Raw genomic sequence first — 9,316 nt, forward strand, 5'->3', positions numbered from 1 at the left:
TCCATCCATCATATCTATGTATCTATCTATCATCTGTCTATCTATCAATCATCTTTCTATCCATCCATCCTATCTATCAATCACCTATCTACCCATTCATCCATCCATCCATCCATCCATCCATCCTCGTATCTACCTATCATCTATCTATACTTCTATCATTTATCCATCCATCATATCTATCTATTCATCTATCATCTATCTACCCATCTATTACCTATCTCTGTATCTGTGCCTACTCATCCATCTGTGCACCATCTACAATTTTTTTATTTGAGAGACAGTGAGAGAAACAGAGACAGAGAGAGTCCAAGCAGGGGAGGAGCAGAGGGAGAGGGAGAAGCAGACTCCCCTCAGAGCAGGGAGCCCAATGCAGGGCTCGATCCCAGGACCCTGAGATCATGACCTGAGCGGAAGGCAAACCCTCTACCAACCAAGCCACCCGGGCGTCCCGATAATTTTTAATATATATGCATGTTATAAAGATGCCTTTTATACAAAACTGGTGTGGTAAAAACATAGTTTTGCCCTCCTCTTCATCCTAACTTCGTATCCATACCATTTTTACATGGTCGTAAACAGCCGCTTCTCATAGTTACCTGAATACACGTGTGTGAGTGTGTGCGACCATATAGGAGTGTGTGTGTGAGTGTGTCCAGCAGGATGTCCAGGACAAGCGCAGATCTCGTTGAAGGCAGGTCTGGCCTCAGCTGTGGTTTGTACTCAGTCCCCAGTGAGAGATGAGCTGCAGGGACCCGAGGTGGGGTAGGGAGGTGCCGACCTCCACAGCAGGTTCACCATGGGGCATCCCATTCCAACTCCACAAGGGGCTTCGCTTCTCCACCGCGTTGTCATTCTGTGACTCTGCAAATGCTCTAAATATCGAGGTCAGCCTCTCTTGCATGGTTAGCTCCCGCCTCCACATCCAGGACTCCCAGCCTCGTCATCCTTTTCTTTTACTTTCAACGGACGAGTCTCAGGTTGCTGTTCACAGCCAGTGTAGACAAACACTACAGGTGGTGGCTGATCTCCCCACTCCGTAGGTCACACACGGCCTCAGCCTCCCAGGGATGTTGGGAGCTGGCCTCTACCCTGCCCTCTGTAGATCCAGTGTGGACGGTTGGAATTTTCTGGGTTATCTTCCATCTCTTTCCTACAGAATTACACTCGTCTCCCAGGAGGAGGAGTGCTGAGCTGCTCCGAGGCCTCTGGAATTTAGGCCAGTGTCTTCTACACACGGCAGAGTTTCCTCACGGTCCGCACCTCTCATGGTGCTGTCTGCTAGTCTGAACGCCACACCTGTTTTTCTCTTCCCGTCCGTGTTTCTGTCGGTAATTTTTGTTGGCTTCTCTAGGCCTCATTAACTAGAAGCATGGGGCTAAGGGACCTGGACTTGAGCTCTTATTTTCCCCCAAATGTTTGGATTTAGGTTTATTTCGCCCAATCTGAGAGACTTTGTCTGCTTCTGTGAGAGTTTAACCTTCTCTCTGTTCCAGCCACGTATGACAATATAGGCGTGATTGTCTCCACGCGGCTCCTTGCTGGGAGGGATTTTAAGGCTTCCTCGCCATTTCCTTTGTTTTCCGTCTTTTGTCCTGTGATTATGTCCTGTTTGTTCACATCCCTTCCAAAGATTAGGAGGGCAGACTCTGTTTTGGAAAACAGGCTCTCCTTGTTCCCGTTCCGTGTTTCAAGGACCCGAGTGCTGGTGCCTGAATGTTCCCCCGAATTTATATAGAAACCCGAACCCCAGTAGGATGGTATTTGGGGTGGTGCATCTCTGGGAGGTGATCCGCTCATGATAGGGAAGCCCCATGAAGGGGACTAGTGTCCTTCTAAGTGAGACCCCAGAGGGATATGAGGACACAACAAGAAGATGGCCATCTGTGAACCAGGTGGCCGGCTCGCCCTAGATGCTGAATCTGCGGACCTTGTTCCTGCACGGTGGGCCTGGACAGCCTTGACAGATAAGTGTCTTATCTGGAAGCCACCAGGTCTGTGCCATTTTGTTACAGTGGCCAAACAGACTGAGACACTTATTGAATCATATTATGAATCTATGTGAAAAATGCAGGGAAAAATACTTCCACCCACCAGGTGTCTCAGAACTAGGAGTTACTTTCTTTATTCCTGATACATTGTTTCACATCATGGACGAAATGGTTATCTTCACACCCCCACCATATCCCACGAGGGCAACTTACGTTTTATGGACTCGTGTTTTCACATTCTTTCCCAAGAGAAGATTGGCTTTTAAACCCAAATTATTTTTGTGAGTCACGTTACAACGAATATGTCTCTTTCGACGGCTTTTTGACCTTGAATTCAGTTGGATAACTGTATTTGCAGGTTTGTTTTTGTATGAAACACTGTGCATATCTGCTGTTAGTATTTACTGTCAGACCCTAATTAGAATTAATTTAAAATCAAACTCCACTCTTTTTTTAAACATTTTATTTATTTATTTGTCAGAAAGAGAGCCAGCATGAGCAGGCAGAGGGAGAGGGACAAACAGGTTCCCCACTGAGCAGGGAGGCCGATGCGTGGCTCGATCCCAGGACCCTGGGATCATGACCTGAGCTGAAGGCAGACGCTTTAACCCACTGAGCCACTCAGGTGCCCCTAACTTCTCCATTCTTTGTGGGTTGAAGCCCATATTATTTTTGAGAGAAATATTTGGGCTATAAACAAAGGGAATCCTTGAATATTTGAGAATATTTGCTTTTACAATATGACAGATTTCTTGGCCCGATATAAAACTCTTTGGATACCCATTTTTCTACTTTCAGAAGAAAAAGACATTTCTAATTCAGGCTTCTATAGGAAATGTCTGAGCATCGCATGATTTTCACTTCTTGTGGGTAGCCTATTTTTATTTTACATTTTATTTTATTTTATTTTCCTTGACTTTATTTTTTATTTTCCCTTCCTGAATGCTTGAAGACTGCTTTTCCTTTAACTACAAAGTTCAGGAAAAGAAAGATTCCACACCACATTCTCTGTGTGAGTGACTCTGCCTTAGTCTTGGGGTTGATACTGTGTTTCCCTGTGTTACTCCCCCGACCCCCCCAGAGATCCATGTCAATTTTAACCCCTTTTCTTAAACCTCTGAATGATGAGAGCTGAGTTATGGCAACAGGCTGAGCCTGCGGCTTCTCTTCTGCTCGTCCATCTGCCCCCCTTATGTGGGAGAGGTTTCCTACTGTTTTGGGGTCACTTTGCAGAGGTATGTTTCCTGCTAGTACCAGGCCTTCTGTCCTGCTGTGAAAACTCCTCTTGTCCCTGTCCTAGATCATGTGTCCTTTCCCATTCTGGATACGTGCAGCTCGTAGTCCCTCCCCAGGGGCACTGAAGTATGGCCTCTCTGGACCCACTCAGCATCCTGTATCCCGGGCTCATGCTTTCTGGGTTCTCTGTATGGCTCACGGCCTGCCTATGCTTCTAGTTCTATGGTTTTCCTGAGAGCAGCTGGCTCTGGGGGCAGAGGGGCCGAGAGAGAGGGAAGGATGAGTTTTCCTCCTTAAAAAGAAACAGTGTCCTGGGGTGCATCTCTGGGGGAGTTTTCCCCTTTGTGCCTCCCCTGGAGGCCTAGATCAGTGGACGCTTGGCCAAGGTGGGGTTCTGTGGTCATTGATCTCACGTAATCTACCTGCTCTGTTTGGTCCAGCATGGGAGATAAAGTAGGTGGTATAAAATAGGAATTGATTGCAGAGGTTAGGAAAAGGTATTCTAGGGGCGCCTGGTAGCTCAGTTGGTTAAACATCTGTCTTCAGCTCAGGTCATCATCTCGGGGTCCCAGGATCGAGTCCCGCATCGGGCTCCCTGCTCAGAGGTGAGTCTACTTCTTCCTCTTCCTCTTCCTCTGCCCCTCCCCTGCTGTGCTCTCTGTCAAATAGGTAAATAAAACCTTTTTAAAAAATCGCATGAATCCACAAAGGCTTTTTTCGAATCTGATCTTGGGTGAATCCATTTTTCCTCTGCTTCGTTCATTCTATGGAATAAAGAAGCCGAAAGGACAAATGTCACTTATTAATGCAAATCTCTGTACCTACGTGCGTCTGCGTACCCTCTATATGGACCACCCTTGTATTCAAGAACAGCAAACCTGTTTTGAATGTATACAGTAGTAGGTGTGAAATAGTACCATGTGTTCTTAGGGGAATAACTTTGAAATTCAGGAGAGATGCGGAAGCAGTCTACTTGCTGTGTGAAATCCGTAAAATTCAGGGTGAAGCCATCAATAATTACGGGGTGGGACTTCCACGGAAAGCACTGAGCAGCCTTCAGGATCCTATTCTCCTCTTGGATAGAAAACCCCGTTGTTGACTTATCTCACAATTTCACCCAATGCTTTCATTCTCCACTCATATGTAAGTAATGTCGCTCGAGTGTTAAACTTCTCTGGGTCTAAGTACATCTTACCAAATATTACCAGTAACAGATATGTCTTTCCCAAAGAGATATGTTAGCAAGCTCTAGAAAGAACAGAGACAAAGAATGAACAACTCTTATGTACATTTTGTTCTTCCCTATTTCATTAAACGTTCCAAACTATCACCACGACCATCCCCACAAATGTGATGATTCACATTTCTTAAATGATTAAAAAAAAAATTAGGCTCAGAGAGCATCAATGATGTGCATATTTCCCAAGCGTTTTAATAAAACTCAATTGTACACCCAAATCTGTGACCCTGAAAAGCACATGATTTTTTCTTTTCCCACCCCAGGACATCGATATTATCTTTTACCTGTGTTAGGGGACAAAAGCCAGAGGAAAGAATGCAGTCAGACACAGCCCCGATTGTAGATGCTTGCTCTGTGCTTGGCTTGTTCCCAAGGTTCATTCATGTACAGACACCCAACCTCACGTAGACCCAACTCTGCAAATGCTGATGATTATTTTGAAGGTGGGGATGGAGATGGGCTGCTCCCATGGCATTGCACATCTTGAAAACACAGAATCAAATATGCAGAAAATGGAAACACAGAGGGTTTGGTCCTTGTGTGCTAGGAGTGCCGCATGTTCAGGACTCATCTGCGTTCAGTCAGGATGTTAGGGCTGATAAACCGATGTATGGAATCTTACATGGAATGTTTTGCTGGGTTCTTTCAAAGGTAGTCACAGAGCAAAGCAGAGCTCAATCTTTCTCAGTTCTGCTGAAAACTTCTCAGCATGCGCATTTCAAACTGCTGAGCTTCGGAACAGTTCAAAATAACCTAAAGGAGGCCACTCGGGGGGAGGAGGGTGGCTCGACAGAGTTTCTGCGTGCGTCTCAGCTCCAGCGCTATTGGAGAACAAAGATTTCCCAGCTTGAGAGATGAGGCTTCTTCTCTAACACGGGTTTGGAGACATCAAGCAGACAAAAGAAAAGAACCATAGTGGGACAGTGGGTGTCACAACACACGTTCGCACATCCAGACTTCTAAGTTGTTGCTTATGGACTCGTGCCAAAAATATCTGGGGTACTGTGACCAGATTGAAATGAAATGTCCTAAAATAAATCTAACTAAAATCTGGGAAGAAGAAGAGACCAGGAGACATCCTTCTGGCCTTCGTTTTTCAATGAGATGGTTGTGAACGATGGCCATGGATCCAAGAATGACATGGTTGGAGAACGATGGCCAAGGATCCAAGTGGTCCAGACGATGAAGAAATGCAAATGTGGGTTTCATGAGAGATTAGCAAGTGAGATGGGGATCTGGAGAAGAGAGAACTCAGAACCACATGTGGTAGGCAGCCTTCTCAAATGGCTCCCAAAGATCCTGACCTTCTATTCACACCCGTGTGTGTGCATGTGCAGGATGCCCAGTGACTCCTCTACAATGAATAAAGACAAAGTGATCTGAGATTAGGATATTGTCTCATCAGCTCAGGCTGCCATAGCAAAGTACCACAGACTGTGTGCCTCAAAAACTAGACATCTATTTCTCACAGTCCTGGAGGCTGGAAGTCTGGGATCAGGGTGCTGCCATGTCTGGTCCTGGTGAGGATTCTCCACCTGGTGTGCAGATGTGGGCTTTCTCCCTGTGTCCTCCAGCTGTGATGTCTCTAATTCCACCACGGGGACTCACCCTCATGACCTCTTCAGACAGCAGCATGAGACAAAAGGACCTTCTTCCATCCATCATGAGGAGCTGAGTCCTATCAGCAACCACATCCTTGAGCTTGGGAACAGGTCTTGTCCAGGTACATTCTGGAGACGAGGCCATAGCTCTGACCAGTGGTTGGATTTGTAATTTGTGAGAGATCCTCCCGACTGGAGAACCCAGCAAAGCAGCGCAGAGCCTTGATCTGCAGAAATTGCAATCAATGTTGCTATTTCCTGTGACTAAATTTGAGATGATTTGATCACTGGATACACAGTGATCATGAATACAATATGGTAGCCCTTTTCAAATATTGAAAGGGCTTTAAAAGCTGAGAAATGTTTAGATTTCTTCTGTTGGGTCTCTAAGAGCAAGTCATTGGGAATGAATGAAAGTAAAAAGGAGGAGTAAGTGTAGTTAATTTAAAATGAAGACTTTCTAGCCATTTGAGATTTCTGGAAATGGAATAAGTTTCTATGGAAAGTAGTTAAGTCTAATGAGTTTCAATTGCAGTCCGAATGACCATATCTCAGAAATGCCATAAGGCCATTAAACCATTGTATCAGGGATGGACGAGATCTCCGGTTCTCAAATCTGGACACCTATCAGAATTACATGGGGGAGTTTAAGAAAATGCCAAGTTCTGAGGTTCAGCATCGGGGATTCTGATCTAGCCAGTTGGCAGTGATTCTGCAAGTTACATATTCTTGGACAAATTCCTCACTTTTGTTTGATGTGGGAAGGCCAAGGACTATTGTTGGGAATTCACTTGCCTAGAAAACATCTGGATACCCAATCTATGGATATTAGCTTTGCAATTTAAGACGTCCATAACTAATATAGTGAATATTCTGTGTCCAGGTTCTTTCCAGGCTGACATTTTCTCCACCACATAGAACTTCCCCACCCTTTAGAACAAAGTGGGCAAGGGGGAATGTTGGAATGAGCATCTCTTCCCTGAGAGGAATGTGGTGATGTACCAGGCATATTTGGGGCATGTCATTTTTATCACCTTCCCAAATACACTGAGCACTTTGCATTTTCAGTAAACCTTCATTGTCGTGGCTTTCCTGACAACCTGAGCATTTTGCCAAAGATTGGTCAGGGACATAAGACAAGACTGTATGTTCATAAATATATACCAGTGGTATTGGCAGTGAAACAGCCATGAACAAAAGAGAAAGTCTCCATCCTCAAGGAACCCAGAGCCCAGAGGATACACAGAAACATTCCGATGTGAATGGAGTCCCCAGAGCCATGAAACAGGGAGAGAGGCACCCAACCTAGATGTGACAGCAGGAAAGGGAGAGGAGATAATGGATTCAACCCTTAGGATGTATTACAACATTACAACTGTATTCTAGGTGCATTTTCTGTTGCGCCAAAGAGTGTCAAGTAGGAGAGTAACCACCTTGTTTCAGAAGATCACCGCTAGCTTTGGTACAGAAAGGATTGGAGTGGGATGGGGTGCATTTAATTGTATCTAAAGAATTAATCACAAATACAGTCGACCCTTAAACAATATGGCTCTGAATTGCACACGTCCACATAGACGTGACTATTTTCAATAAATACAGTCACCCCGGTTAATGTATTTTCTCTTCCTTATGATTTTCTTAATCACGTTTTGTTTTCTCTGGTTTACTTTATTGTAAGAACACAGGTTATAAGAGAGAACATATAGACTATGTGTTAGTGGACTATTTATATTGTTGGTAAGCTTTCTGGTCAACAGTGGGCCGTTGTTAGTTAAGTTTTGGGGGAGTCCAAAGTTACATGCAGATTTCTTACTGTGTCTGTGTGTTGGGAGATGGTTGGGAGATGGAGATGGATGGTTCCCACCCCCCTCCGCATGTTGTTCAAGGGTCAACTGTAATTTTTAAAGTCGGTAATCTTTAAAGAAGGCTTGCAACCCAGCCTTGTCCCACCTCGTCAACTCTCCTGTTGAAAGGACTTCCCTAGAGGCTATCAACTCTTTCACTGTTTCTTCTGGAATTTAGAGGAAAACATTTGTTCATTTGTCTGCTTAGAGGTATCTCTTCTCTATTAGCATGAAAATGATTTTTAAAACAATCAGCAAAAGAAAGAAAAGCACCAACCTCTCTCAACCCACGTCCTTCACCTATCTGAAGATGTTTGGTGTTGGTCGAAATAGGGAGATTAAGCTGATGGAAAGGCTTTCTGAAAACTCTAGAACTACCTTTCATGACTGAAACTTTATACCCACTGGACAGCCCCCCCCCACTTCCCCTCCCTCCAGCCCCTGGCAACCATTGTTCTGTTTTCCATACCCTTTCCAGGCAAGACTCGTTTTCCCATTTGTTCTGGACCAAATATGATTTCTAAGACAAGAGAAGAGCTTTTTCCATGCATGTGGATTGAGCAATCTTTTAAATCTGAAGTGGTTCAGTGTCCAGCTGGACAAAGCATGGGCTATTGTTTTATTGACCCTTATTCAGACCTTGATATGCTCCCATACTTTCATGATGCCCACACAGAAAGAGAAGCAAAATTGCCTCCTAAATAAAATACTACATAAAAATCTTGTCTTTGACTCATTCCAGCTGAAGAAATCCTTCCCAAGTTCTGCACCAGTCGTGGTCTGTGCCCTCACCCCAGGCTCCTGGAGCAGCTGCCCAAAACCCTAACAAGTGCAAACAGACCTCTTGGGGATGGCAATTTGCATGACAATGAAACCGTACAATTGCACAGGTTTTTAAAAGAAGGGATTACTGGAACTTTCATTTAAGACTTGAAGGGTTTGACAGAATTGTTAAAACTCCCACTCACCACTCTTGCAAGATGAGTGTTTCAAAGTTCCCCGTGTGACATCACTCCTCTCTCCTCATGGCGCTGCTGTCTCGCCTTGAGCCTCCGGATGGTAGATGAAAGGGTGTCTGTGCATGCCTTTTTCACCATAATTTACAGCAGCCATTCCCGCCTGGAGATGCAAATCCTTCTCCTCAGAGGACGCACCCATAAGTCACAAGGCCACTGTGCTGCTCTGCCCCTGGCGTAATTCCAACCCCGGGAATATCCCCGTGTCAGCTGCTCACGCTCTGTTAGTCACCGTTCTCGCTCCCCCTTGCATGTTCTATTTTCTCCTTTTTCTCCCTCGGGGTGACCTCTTTTCCCAGAGGCCTCTCCCTCCTTCTTTTTCACTTCTGAATTGTCCGTAAAGGCAGTCAGGGATGCCTGGCCTTTTCACCCGCCATGTTTTCCCACT

This window comes from Enhydra lutris, unplaced genomic scaffold, assembly GCF_002288905.1.
Source record: "Enhydra lutris kenyoni isolate GAN:26980312 unplaced genomic scaffold, ASM228890v2 scaffoldscaffold52, whole genome shotgun sequence".
Classification (NCBI taxonomy): Eukaryota; Metazoa; Chordata; class Mammalia; order Carnivora; family Mustelidae; genus Enhydra; species Enhydra lutris.